We start from the raw sequence: 12,363 nt of genomic DNA, 5'->3' as shown, positions 1-12,363 counted from the left end.
TAACTCAGGTCGTTTGTATTTTTCGGTCTCGTCTCCCCTTAGATTCAATACCCTGTCTTATATTTGTGTGTTTGTGTGTGTGTGCTATCCATATATACAATGTGTGCTCCAAATATATTTCTCCTTTGAAGGAAAGAAGCAAAGGGAAAGGAGTTGGGGCTTCCCTGGTGGCGCAGTGGCTAGGAGTCCACCTGCCAATGCAGGGAACACGGGTTCGAGCCCTGGTCAAGGAAGATCCCACATGCCGCGGAGCAGCTAGGCCCTGTGCGCCACAACTACTGAAGCCCACGCGCCTAGAGCCCATGCTCCGCAAGAAGCCACTGCAATGTGAAGCCCGTGTGCTGCAACGAAGACCCAGCACAGTCAAAAATAAACAAATAAAAAATTAATTAATTAAAAAAAGAGAAAGGAGTCATTTGGGTTTCTCTTAATTCACGATTCTGTCAGAATTGAGTTCACAATGTGGATGAACTAATGAAGTTGTATAGAGGTGAAACAAACTTTTTAACGTGTTTGTAAATATGAATGTGAGTTATACAAACATATTTATTCAAATGAAACCTTTACTTTTTTTTTTTTTTTGGCCTTGCCACCCTCGACTTGCGGAATCTTAGTTCCTTCCCGACCAGGGATTGAACCTTTGGCAGTGAAAGCACAAACGTGGAGTCCTAACCACTGGACCGCCAGGGAATTCCCAGAAACCTTTACTTTTTTATTTGCTTAATTCTACTGAACTCAGAAGTACTTGGGACTGTGGGGGATGCAAAGCAAGTGCATGCGCTCTAAGCGTAACGTTAACCTTGGATGGAACTGATTTATCAAGTTAAGATGTTTTGTAAAATAGGTGAAAGTGCTGAGATTCATTTCTAGGGCTAATTCCACTTTTTTAAAAAAGATATTTATTTATTTTTGGCTGCATTGGTGCGTGCAGGCTTTCTCTAGTTGCGGCGCTCAGGCTTCTCAGTGCGGTGGCTTCTCTTGTTGCGGAGCATGGGCTCCAGGCGCGTGGGCTTCAGTAGTTGTGGCCCACGGGCTCAGTAGTTGTGGCTCGTGGGCTCTAGAGCACAGGCTCAGTAGTTGTGGCGCACGGGCTTAGTTGCTCCACGGCATGTGGGATCTTCCTGGACCAGGGCTCAAACCCATGTCCCCTGCATTGGCAGGCAGATTCGTAACCGCTGCGCCACCAGGGAAGTCCCTAATTCCATTTTCAAAATCCCAGTCATAGCCCTTAAACCTCTCAATCTCCATACCTCATCCCAAGGGAGGATGCTTAAATTCTATAGAAACCAAACCAAATTGTAAAAAGACCCCACCCTCCAGGCCAGTGGTTCTCACAGTGTGGTCCCTGAACCAACAACAAGCAGCATCTGGGATTTTGTTCAAAATGCAGAAATGCACATTATCAGGCCCCACCCCCTCAATCCTACACAGTCAGAAATTCTGGGGGGTGAGGCCCAGCAATCTGAGTTTTAGCAAGCCCTCCGAGTGATCCTGATGCAGAAAGCTAGGGTTTCAGAACGGCTGCTTCCGGTTACTCTGGCTGGCTGCCCTTTGCCAAGGAACGGTGGAGATGGGGAGTGCGGGAACCTATTCCCAACCCTTCAGGGATTTTATTATCTATTGGTTTCCTTTGCCATTACCCTAATACAGATGGAACGTAAGAACCATTAGACAAAACACGAACCAGACCTGTTCCACAGAACTGTGAAGTCAGTTTTCCTTGGCTTTGCCCGTGGTCATTTTTAAAAAAAATTATTGCTTCATGAGCCACTCTGGTCTCTGAACTTTTCCCTTTTCTAGTAAAAGTACAAATTCCAGCTGGAGTTCTTGACCAACAACATCTTTCTACAGAAGTTGCTGCCTTCGATGCTTTGCTGAGTTCCAGAGATAAGATAAATAATTTACCAAATGTAGGTTTCTGATTACTCACTCTATTAGCATTTAGAGCAGAGAGCTGTGGCCCCTGGGGAGTTTGATTCGTTCAGATGCAGCCCATCTGCTTTTGTTTTTTTGTGGGGAGTTTTGGGGGGTGGGGTTGCCTGGAAAAGCCAGGGAGCTCCCAGCATCCCACACATACTTTAGGGATGAACTGCCTAAATCTTACGGGTTTTACTGGAAATTCTGGGGAATGCAATTTTCTTATTATTTTAAAAAATACACAGCTGCTAAGGCTCTTTTTTTCCCTCCCTCTCTCCTCTTTTTTTTTTTTTAATTTTTTTTATGCTGAGTAAAAACTAAACTCCACAATTCATTTTCAAATATTACACAAAATACGATAGCTGAAAGGGTATTTTCAATCTTGTGCGATTTATTTATCCTAAATTCATACAGTACACTGCAAGAGTAATTTCAGGGAATTTTATAGAAGGGATTAAGTAGAGTTTCTCCTAAATCAAGTGAAACTGTTTGGGGGGAAAAAAAGGAACGGCCTGTTATATCAAAGCATCATTCTTTACTCATACCATTTCTGAAGTATAGTAGCAATATCAGTAGGGATAGGTTTGCATCTGTAGTTATTCCATGGGCTCTTTATGGTAAATACATTTCATTATTATTTTATACAGGTCTTAAGAGTAAACTAGAGTAACAGAAGAAATCACAGCAAAAATAGCTGAGTCTGTGGATGATCCATTACAGATGTAGAGGAAAATCTTGAGATAAACTCAAGAAGTGATGTGTTGGATATATAACAAAATGCTCTTTTAATTCCTTCAACATAACTTGATCAACAACTTACTTTATCCCTTTTGAAAAGAAATACTGAACCATGTGTCTGGATGGTATTGGGTCTTATTTTGGTAATCTCTACGAAATAGAGATTGCATTTCATATCCCAGGTAAGATTTTTGCATTTTCATGGACGGTCTTAATACAAAATCAAGACTGCCCATCCTACTTCCTATGGTGAGCACCCTGTGAATAAGTAAAACAATTACATGATGACATCTGACTACAAACCTACTGTTTGCCTGCCAGTGATTTAGTAAAAAGTTGATCGGCTCCCAATACCAAGCTGTACTGAAAGTCCCTTGCATAAAATGAAAGTTGTTGGTTGGTTTGGGCAGGGCACCTAGCTGAGCAATTAGCTTGGATACAAAAACAATGTATTAGAACAGGGGATACCCCTAAAAGGTTGAGAGAGGTAAGGTAAGGACACAAAAGGAATTCCTTGTGTTTCACAGCTCTGGGTTTGAAGCAATTAAAGAGTGAAAGGTGTAAAAATGCAACTTGCTACCTCTTTTGTGTTTCTCTGGGAGATTAACCTACTTTCTTGGCTCATTTTCTTTTTCTTCCTACATCAGTGGTATAAAAGCTGTGGTAGCTGGCAGCCTCAGATGACTCCATCTGCATCTGTTATCGTAGTTCTGGGCCTCTCAGGGACCCATAGAGTAATTTACCTCTGTTTCCTTTGCTTTCTCCCCACAGCAGGTAAAAAGGCTATCCTCAGCTTAGATACATTCTCCCTTGTCATAAGAATCTGCTAAGCCAAGGAAGGTGAGTTAATAGTCGGAGCGTGTGCTCCTTCTCTCTTTTCCTGTCTTCTGGCAAATCCAAGAGGCTGAAACGGTAAATCTGAGAAAAGTGGCATGTATGTATACACACACACACACACACACACACACACACTCCACAAGGAGAACTCTCACCCAGCCACTCCCTCTCCTCTTCAGCTTGCCGTATGCTGCATTTTAGAAGGTTTCATGTTGCTCCTGCAACATTTTTTTGGTTGGTTGGATGGCTGAATGAAACACAACCTTCCCTGCAGACATCAAAGCCTGTCTCCAGCATAGCAAACTCTCCATCCAGTCTTTCGTCTCTCCGGCTACATTCCAGTTTAACCGGGGCTGCCTTGCATGATAATCAGGCCTAATTACCGCTTCATCCCCTGATTGTTGTGCTGAGTTTTGGAACTGCGGAGTTCTTGTCTCAGTTGGGTCCTACGGTCCCTTACTCTTCCTCCCGGTCTTTAGCACACCCCTTCAAGTTCTCAGCTTTAGCCTTTATAATTAGCAAATAGGTGAAAAGAAGGACTGTGCCTTTGGGATTCAGTGCTCCATCCACTTAGTAAACTTGAATTCCTTTCACAACTGTGGGAAGACCTTGCCATGTCCAGGATATTCTGAATACCACAGGAGCTTTAAGAGATTTATTACTAGGTTAAAGAGTAAAACAAAGGCCGTGAGACAATATCCTGGTTCCCTAGAGGTATTTACCTACCTTCTCTCTTACCATGCACACACACACAGACACAAAATATTTTTTAAAGTATTGAGACCAGAAGGAAAGTGATATGAACCAGGACTTCTGGAAACTTTTTCCTGATTCTTTCACTTGGTAGGATGCATTTTGATGCCGTCATTTCTCTAAATGAAAAAGGAATCACAGGCGGAGAATTGAAAAAATGAGAGATCAGATAATCCCGTTTATCTCCAGTTTAAACCGTCCAGCTTATGTTTTACTTTAAAGTTATTTTTAATATATTACTGTATCCATTTACTGAGTGTCTGCATGTACCAGGCACAGTGTTAGGTACTGAAGATTCAAAGACAATCTGATACAACACTTGCCCTTAAGGAGAATAAACTGAGCCTTAAAAGACTGGAAGTAGCTAGGTGAAGGGAATGGAGAAGACTGGGAAAATCTAGACACCAACCTTTTTCAAATATAATCTAAGTGAAACAAAGTTAGCCTGGAGTTGATCTTTGTTGAAGTTGGGTATTGAAACATGATTGTCATTATTACCATTTTGTCTATTGTTTATATGTTTTAAATTTTCCATAATAAAAATTTTAAATATTTAAATATCTGGGGACCATAAGCTGTAGAACTACTGGGAGGAAGCTGGCTGAAATGCACAACCTCTGGCCCCACTGCAGTCGTACTCAGTGCATTTCCTGATGGGTTCAGGAATCTGCATTTTAAACAAGCACGTCAAGCAAATCTGATGCCTACTGAAACTTGATTTCCTTGGCAGGGGAGGCAGTAAGTGCCAAGAGTGGAGGCGTAAGAGAGGGGGAAAACCATTTATCAGAGAAGAAAAACTTCCTTGGAAACCACTTAATGAGATAAGACAATTTCAGAACTAGAAAGAGGACCTTAGAGATCCTGAGTCTAGGCCAGAGCATCTCAAATTGTAATGTGCTCCGGGATCACCTGGGGATCCTGTTCAAATGCAGCCGGTTTCAGGATGGGGCCTGAAATCCTGCATTTCTAGCTAGCTCCCAGGTTAGACCGTGCTGCCAGTCTCAGGACCACACTTTGATTAGCAAGGATTAGTATTTTATAGACAAGGAAACTGAGGCTCAGGTGTCGAGTGCATCACTTTGTGCTGCTGTTGTCTTGGGAGGCTGAGCCCGTGTAGGAGCCTGTTACCAGTTGGATATTGGGAGCAGGCTGCTCTCACATGTGGATTGCAAACATGGGCCAGTCCTGGAGCTGAGCTACAGTACAGATTTCTCCTCAGCACCATAGGGATGATCTGAGGAGCTGCCATGTGGCTGTTTTGCCACAGTTTGTTATTTCTTATCATCCTCACTGCATCTTCCAGGTCTAGCCGCTCGAATGAATTCTTCTGGGAATTCCAGGAGACTTCCTGGGCAAGCAAGCATTAGACCTGTTGAATGCATGACTCAATGCACTCACATGGGCCCAGCCATTAGCATAGTTTTGGTCCAATGCTAGTGCATTGAGTAAGTTAGATAACTATCCTGTGAATTGCAAAGACGATAGGGATTAATAAGCTATTTAATATGCTCCCTAATATCAGGACTGGGGAGCACTCCTTGATATAGGAAATCCTGTTTCACACAAGTGATTAGTAAATTCAGGGAACTGATTATCCCAGAGCTGGTACAGATTCAAAACAGCTTTTGCACCCTCCCTAAAGGATGGATAAGAGAGTTTATCATCCTTAATGAAAGGGGATGCTTGGCGGGGTTGGGGGTACGGGGGAGTACTTCCTAACCTTTGAGGTTGAGGTCAGAGAAGCTGTCCCTGCCTTCCTTTCCCTGTCAGTGACAGAACTTTGGACACGACAACTAAAGAACTGAGTTGGGGGTGGGGACATGGTTTGTAATCGCTAATTTCCAGGTAGCGAAAATCTACAATAGGATATTTCAACTCAAATTTATTGACAAAAATGTTACCAGAACCTCCCTCCACAGACAGACACACAGACACACCCACCTACCCACCCACCCATTCTTTGCCTATCCCGTCAAATAAAGCATCTTGGTTTTTGTTTTTGTTTTTTTGCCGTACCGCGAGGCATGCGGGATCCTACTTCTCCGATCGGGATCGAACCCAGGACCTTGGCAGTGAGAGCGGCGTGGGGTCCTAACCACTGGACCGCCAGGGAATTCCCCAAATAAAGCATCCTTTCCTCTGGCCTTGAAACAGTTTCTTTCGGAAAGGAATGTCTCTGGGTTAGAACACTCTGTGATCTTTCCCAAAGACGTGAGCAATGTCTCCTTGAAACATCACATGTTAACATTTATATCTTTTTCCCCTGATCCAATGACACATTTTCCCTGAGCCCTCTTATCTAGAAATGACTAAGAGGGCACAGGATAATGGTAGACAGAATCTCCTAGCCCTTGCAGTCCCAATCAGAGTGAAGTCTGAAAGCTTTCCTTAGGATCAGAGTCCAGGGAAAAGTTAATTTTTGGTTCTAGGCCTGTGGACTTAGGCTTTTGTGCCCGTGAGGAGTAAGGATGTGGACTGAGTAAACTCTTTGGAGGCTGGGGGTGGGGAGGGGAGTAGGGCCTCCCTGGAGCCTCAGGCCATTAGTAATCTGCTTTGTGAATGGAGTTAAAGGGGGAGGGGGATGCACATACTTGGAATTCCTTTATCTGGGTGGGCTCCTTCTCCACAGACTTTCAGGATGTGGGAAATGGAAGATGAAAGAAGCTGAATTTCCAGCCTATCAGGTTACAGTGTGTAAAATGGAGAGGGAAGGGGGGGGAGGGGGGAGAGGGGGATGGAGAAGGCTGCTTCGAGAGGGACCAGGGAAACCCAGTTTGGGAACTGGCTTGGGAGAGTGAGAAAGAAAGAGTGCAGGGCGTGCAGATCATGTTTCACATCACATCAGAGCTATGGAATTTCCTCTCTTCTGGGGGGAGGCCTGTGAAGAGAAGTTGGTTTAAGGTTAGCCTGTGATGAATAATAGCCCAAAGGCGACTGATTGAGGGTGTTACTAAGTGACCGGTGTTTACAAGCAAAGATTTTGTGGTGGGGAAGGGAGGGAGGTGGGAGCCAGGGCCATCTTCAGTCTGAGTTGTTAACCAAATTCTGTGACCCGAGAATGGAGTCCATGTACGGATTTTATTTGTGTCTGACCCCTGTGGTATGCAGAGCCCTGAGCTGCGGGCTCAGAAGGGGAGCGAAAGGAATGGGACGGTAATTGGAAAAGGCCGGAGAACCTCCCATGTGGGTGAGGGATCTGGGGACCTGCAGGCACCCTCTGAGTTCTGCTCTGTGTCTCAGGGAGTTCCCGGGGCGGTCCTGGCAGGATCTGTTTCTGTTCAAATTAAGTCACGTGCTCCACACCACTCAGCTGTCCTGGTCCCACTCTCTGAGGACCCTACCTCCCAAGAGATGTGTCTATTTTTAACAGTTACACCCAGGCACTGTCCTTTCTTGTTGTCTGTTATGAGAAAGAGAGCACCACCTCAGAACCTCCACCCAGAGTGTGAAACTTACTCGAGTGAGGGTAAGTGGTTCCTAAGGCCAGGGACACCCTCTTTTTTAGGGAAGAATAAAAATAGTAGAAGACCATCGGGTCAAGTCTGGACCTAAAACAAAATCCTGTTGTGGCAGAAACAAGGCATAAAGGGTTGGGGGTGGGAACATGGAAGGAAAGTATGTTTAGGGAAAGGAATACATATTAAACCCTGATACCCACCATCCTCAGGCAATGTGTCATTCTAATAGTATGATGTGTAGAAAGTTATTAGATGGCACATAAATCACCACATACTACAGATGACAAAAATATTGCTTGTTTTGGAAAAATTAGAATACGATAAAGTACACTTGTCACAAACCATACCAAGCTTCATTTAATCTTTTTTCTCTTGTTTCAGAAAGCTGTTTAGGATTTTTCAGTCTATCAGGGTCATCATTTTCAAACATCTATTAGTGCCATACTGTAGTCACCGGAGAGGTTCAGTTAATAAAGATTTCTGGTTGATAGAGAGCTGGAGCGGACTTTTGCACTCTCTTCTTTGAATGCTACTCAACTATAACTGCACTACTCAACTATAACTACACTGCATTTTAAAAAATAAACAAATAAATTTATTTATTTATTTATGGCTGCGTTGGGTGTTCGTTGTTGCACGCGGGCTTTCTCTAGTTGTGGTGAGTGGGGGCTACTCTTCTTTGCGGTGCCCGTGCTTCTCATTGCGGTGGCCCCTCTTGTTGAGGAGCACGGGCTCTAGGTGCGCGCGCTTCAGTGGTTGCGGCTCGCGGGCTCAGTAGTTGTGGTGCACGGGCTTAGTTGCTCTGCATTATGTGGGATCTTCCTGGAGCAGGGATCGTGTCCCCTGCATTGGCAGGCGGATTCTTAACCACTGCGCCACCAGGGAAGTCCCTTCCATTTTTTTTTTTTTTTAAATCATTTTACAAACCATACAGTCACATTTTCCCTCTCCTTTCCAAACACTCTCCCCCCAACTGTTTTAAGAAAAAGAAATATAATACTATTTCCTCCTCTTTGCATTATCTGCTCTCAGCTACATTTCCAACAGGAGCTGCAGCCTTAACCTCGCCAGACTGAGCTTCCCTAATTCATGCTGTTCCTTTTTGATGTCCACAGTCATTTTCTAAGTCTAACTTTTTTTTCTGCAAGGTCTATTAAATTTGGGATAGGTACTATTATTTGAACTGGTCCTTCTGAATTTCTTAGTGGTTTCCTAAGAACAGGTAAGGGTAGTCACTCAAGTGATATTTCCTGTGTGCCCAAGTAAAATAAGCCAACAGCATGTTTTTCTATTTTCAGTTGAAATGAAAATTAATTTTCGAAAGTCCTGTAGTCAGCTTAGTCCATCATAACCTGCTGTTGACCTTAGGTGGTGGAGGATCTAAGCGCTCGAATGTTAAAATTAGAACTGACTTTGAATACTGGCCTTATTTACCATCTGGGCACCTTATTTTTATTTAACTAACACTTATACAGCATTTATTATGTGCCAAGCACTGTTGTAAGCGTTTTACAAATATTTGCTCGGCTCATCCTCATAGTAGTGTTATTATTATTATCCTTAGTTTAAGGATGAGGAATCTGAGACACAGAGATGTGAAGCAATCTGCCAACCTATGAGCATGAGTGCCAGCTCGCCTCCGGAGCACGTCCCCTATTAGGTGGAAGATGTAGCTCTTTTTCTACATCTGCCACCTTGCAACCTAGGACAAGTCACTCAGCAGTGCTGGGGGCATGTGAAGGGTGTGAAACTGTGGGCAGCAGAGAAGACAGGGCATCACACACACATGAAAAACCAAACAGCAAAGCCAGAGGGAAGGGAGAGTTCGAGGGCTGCTCCTCCCATCCCATCCCCGTGTAGAACAGTGGAGCAGGTCTCCAACACCTTCTTATAATTCACTTCACAGCCTCGGTCCTGTACCATTTCCGTTTCCTTGAACTGCATCTAGACATGATTCTGGTCCCCACCAGCTTCTGACCTCATTACTCATTCTGTTTACAGCTTGGCCTCACCCTTCAGACTGCCCTGATTTCCCAGATAGGAATTTGGCTGCCCTCATTGACTATGATTCAGATTTTCACCCCAGTCACATTGCACCAGCCCTCCTGTGTACACAGCCCCTCTGGTCAGACTGGTATCTTGACATCCCCCTCCTCCTTCCCTCCCTAAACCCCCCATCATGGGTAAGACAGGGCTCTATGAATATAACCACTCCAGAGAGTTAGGGCAGGGTTATGAGGACCTCGAATGAAATTTGGGGGGAAACCATTGAAGGAATGGAGTTGGGGGGTTAATGTGATGAAGGGGGCTTCTGAGGAAGACAAAGCAGCTGTGCAGGACAGAAGACGTTAAGGCTAAAGGCAGGGGCATCCGTGAATAGACAGAGTGACAGACAAGGAAGGGCTGAGGTGACGTGCCCAGTGGATATGGGAGACACACGATCTCACAACACTTGGTTATTTCCTGGATTTGAAGGGCAGGAGGGCGGGGAGAGTCACGCACTGTGATTCTCCCAGGTTTCTCATCAGAATCCTCTGGGAAGCTGATGCCTCAACCCGCAGTAATAGGGTAGTTGTGAGAAAGGGGAAGAGTCTAGAATATTTCCTGGTAATTTTTTTTTTGGGCCTCGCCACACAACACGCGGGATCTCTGTTCCCTGACCAGGGATCGAACCCATGCCCCTTGCAGTGGAAGCGCAGAGCCCTAACCACTGGGCCACCAGGGAACTCCCAGTGCCTGGTTATTGACTATAGGCTCAAGAAATGTTTATAGAATATATTTGTGTCGAATCTCTAGATACTGTCATTAAAATATTAATGTCCCATGGAGAGATAAAACCGAGAGCCTTGAACATCTTTGTCGTAAGGGAAAGAGGAAAAACTGGTGTGAAGAGGCTAAGGAGGGATAAAGGCAGGGAAGGAGGTGTTTCCTGCCCGAGTGCACCTGTTTGGGCCACTGTGAGAGGAGCCCAGAAGAAAGGCTCACATTTACCTTTATCACAGTTCATCGAGGACTTCCCTGTGCCAGGCGAGGCGAGGATGGGGGATGACAGGGAGGAGGGAGAGGCAGGATTGACAGCCGACTGGATCTAGGGGACAGCCTTCAGTCAATCACTGATGCAGGAGTCTGTTTGGGGGGCGCTGAGGGTGCCCCAGAGGGAGACCCACAGGCAGCATGGCTGGGCACAGTGAGCCAGGCTGAGCAGGTCGTGGCTGTGGTTGCCATTGTCTTTGCAGGTCTGTCCCTTACATTTGAAGTAGAGAGCTAGCCTGTCGTCCCTCCCAGCTCTAGAGAAATCCACTGCTATCTTATTACTCAGTTATTTCAGCCTCCTCCTACTGCGTCATTTCATTTTCCATCGACTGTCTCCTTGCCGTCCCCCAGTTAATCCTTTCTCTCTTACCGACGTAACTTTTCCTTTTCATCTCTCTCTTCTCCAAGAAACTTTGGCTGGAATTGAAAACGGTCCTCTAAAGAGGGAAAAACCCTAAAACTCATTTTAAAAAAATTGGTTTTTGTCCATGTTTGATCACGTACATGTTTTTCATATGTCTCGTCTTTTAACACTGGAGTATGAATTGTTGGGAGATAAGGACTGTGTCAGGCTCCGAGAAAGTGTTTTATAATGAATACTTTGAGCCTTCCCTACAGATCACAGTTTGATTGATGGAGATAACAGTCCCAAGCGGTCACCATTTATTTGTCCCATGCTAGGTGCTGTGTTAATTGCTTTCTATTCGTTCTCACTGAATCCTCACAGCGACCCTGTCAATCATGTACCAGCCCATCCCCGTTGGACAAATGAGGAAACTAAGACTTGGAGATTAAGTGACGTGTCCAGTTAGAGCTGTGAGTGTTGGTTCCAAGCTGACATTTATTGAGCACTCACTACACGCCAGGCTGTGTACCAGTGCTTCACGTTGAATCCTCAAACAATACCATGAGGTAAGTATTCTTACGCTCCTTATCTTCCAGGTCAGGAAGCTGGCTCAGAGAGGTTAAATAACTTACAAATATCACACTGCTAGGAAGCAGTGGAACCAAGGTGTCACTGTAGCCCGTGGGACTCCTAGTCTTCGCTCTTGGACCACTGCATTTAGTTATTAAAACACCAAAAGAACCTCCATGCAGTTTGGTTTTACCCCTGAAGTGATCCAAGGGAAGTACCCTCAGGACAGCATTGTATCAAGGTTCCAAGGTGCACCGTCTACAGAAAAGAGTGGTGGCAGGAGAGGGGCGGGAGGATGAAGTGGTTAATGTCTGAGAAGGGAAGTATAGAAGCAGCTAGTGGAGTTAGAACTGCCTCTGTGCGTGCCCTGGAAATGCAAACAGCCCTCGGCTTGGCTTCCCTGGGGCTGGCCCGGGTGACTGGCGGGAAGCCTGCTGGAAGGGAAGCCCCATCTGAGGGAGCAGCCGCGGGACCCTGGAGCAGTGGCTTCCCCCTCTCTGACCTTTAGCTTGTGCTGATGAATTGGCAGCAACTGTGTGACATCAGGGAGACATTTTCTTCTTTGTGAGCTCAGAGCTTCCATTTAAAAATTCTTCAGTCACAAGACGGAGGCTGCAGAAGCCCAGGCACACTTGTGGGGGGCAGCAGGTGATGTGCACTTGCTCCAAATCTTCCAGAAGTCTGCGTAATCCCAGGGATTCCGGGCGGCCT

General features: G+C 45.2%; 1 protein-coding gene across 1 annotated transcript in view; it reads left to right on the top strand.

Annotated features, from left to right (window-relative positions):
• The window catches only part of TMEM217B (transmembrane protein 217B), a 142,417-nt gene that overhangs the window by 53,394 nt on the left and 76,660 nt on the right, over positions 1–12,363 (top strand). The gene's annotated exons all lie outside the window — the stretch shown is intronic.

Source organism: Balaenoptera borealis (genome assembly GCF_965194805.1).
Source record: "Balaenoptera borealis genome assembly, chromosome: 12".
NCBI lineage: Eukaryota > Metazoa > Chordata > Mammalia > Artiodactyla > Balaenopteridae > Balaenoptera > Balaenoptera borealis.
Note: the sequence above shows the minus strand (reverse complement) of the source record. Positions and strands in the feature narration are given on the sequence as shown.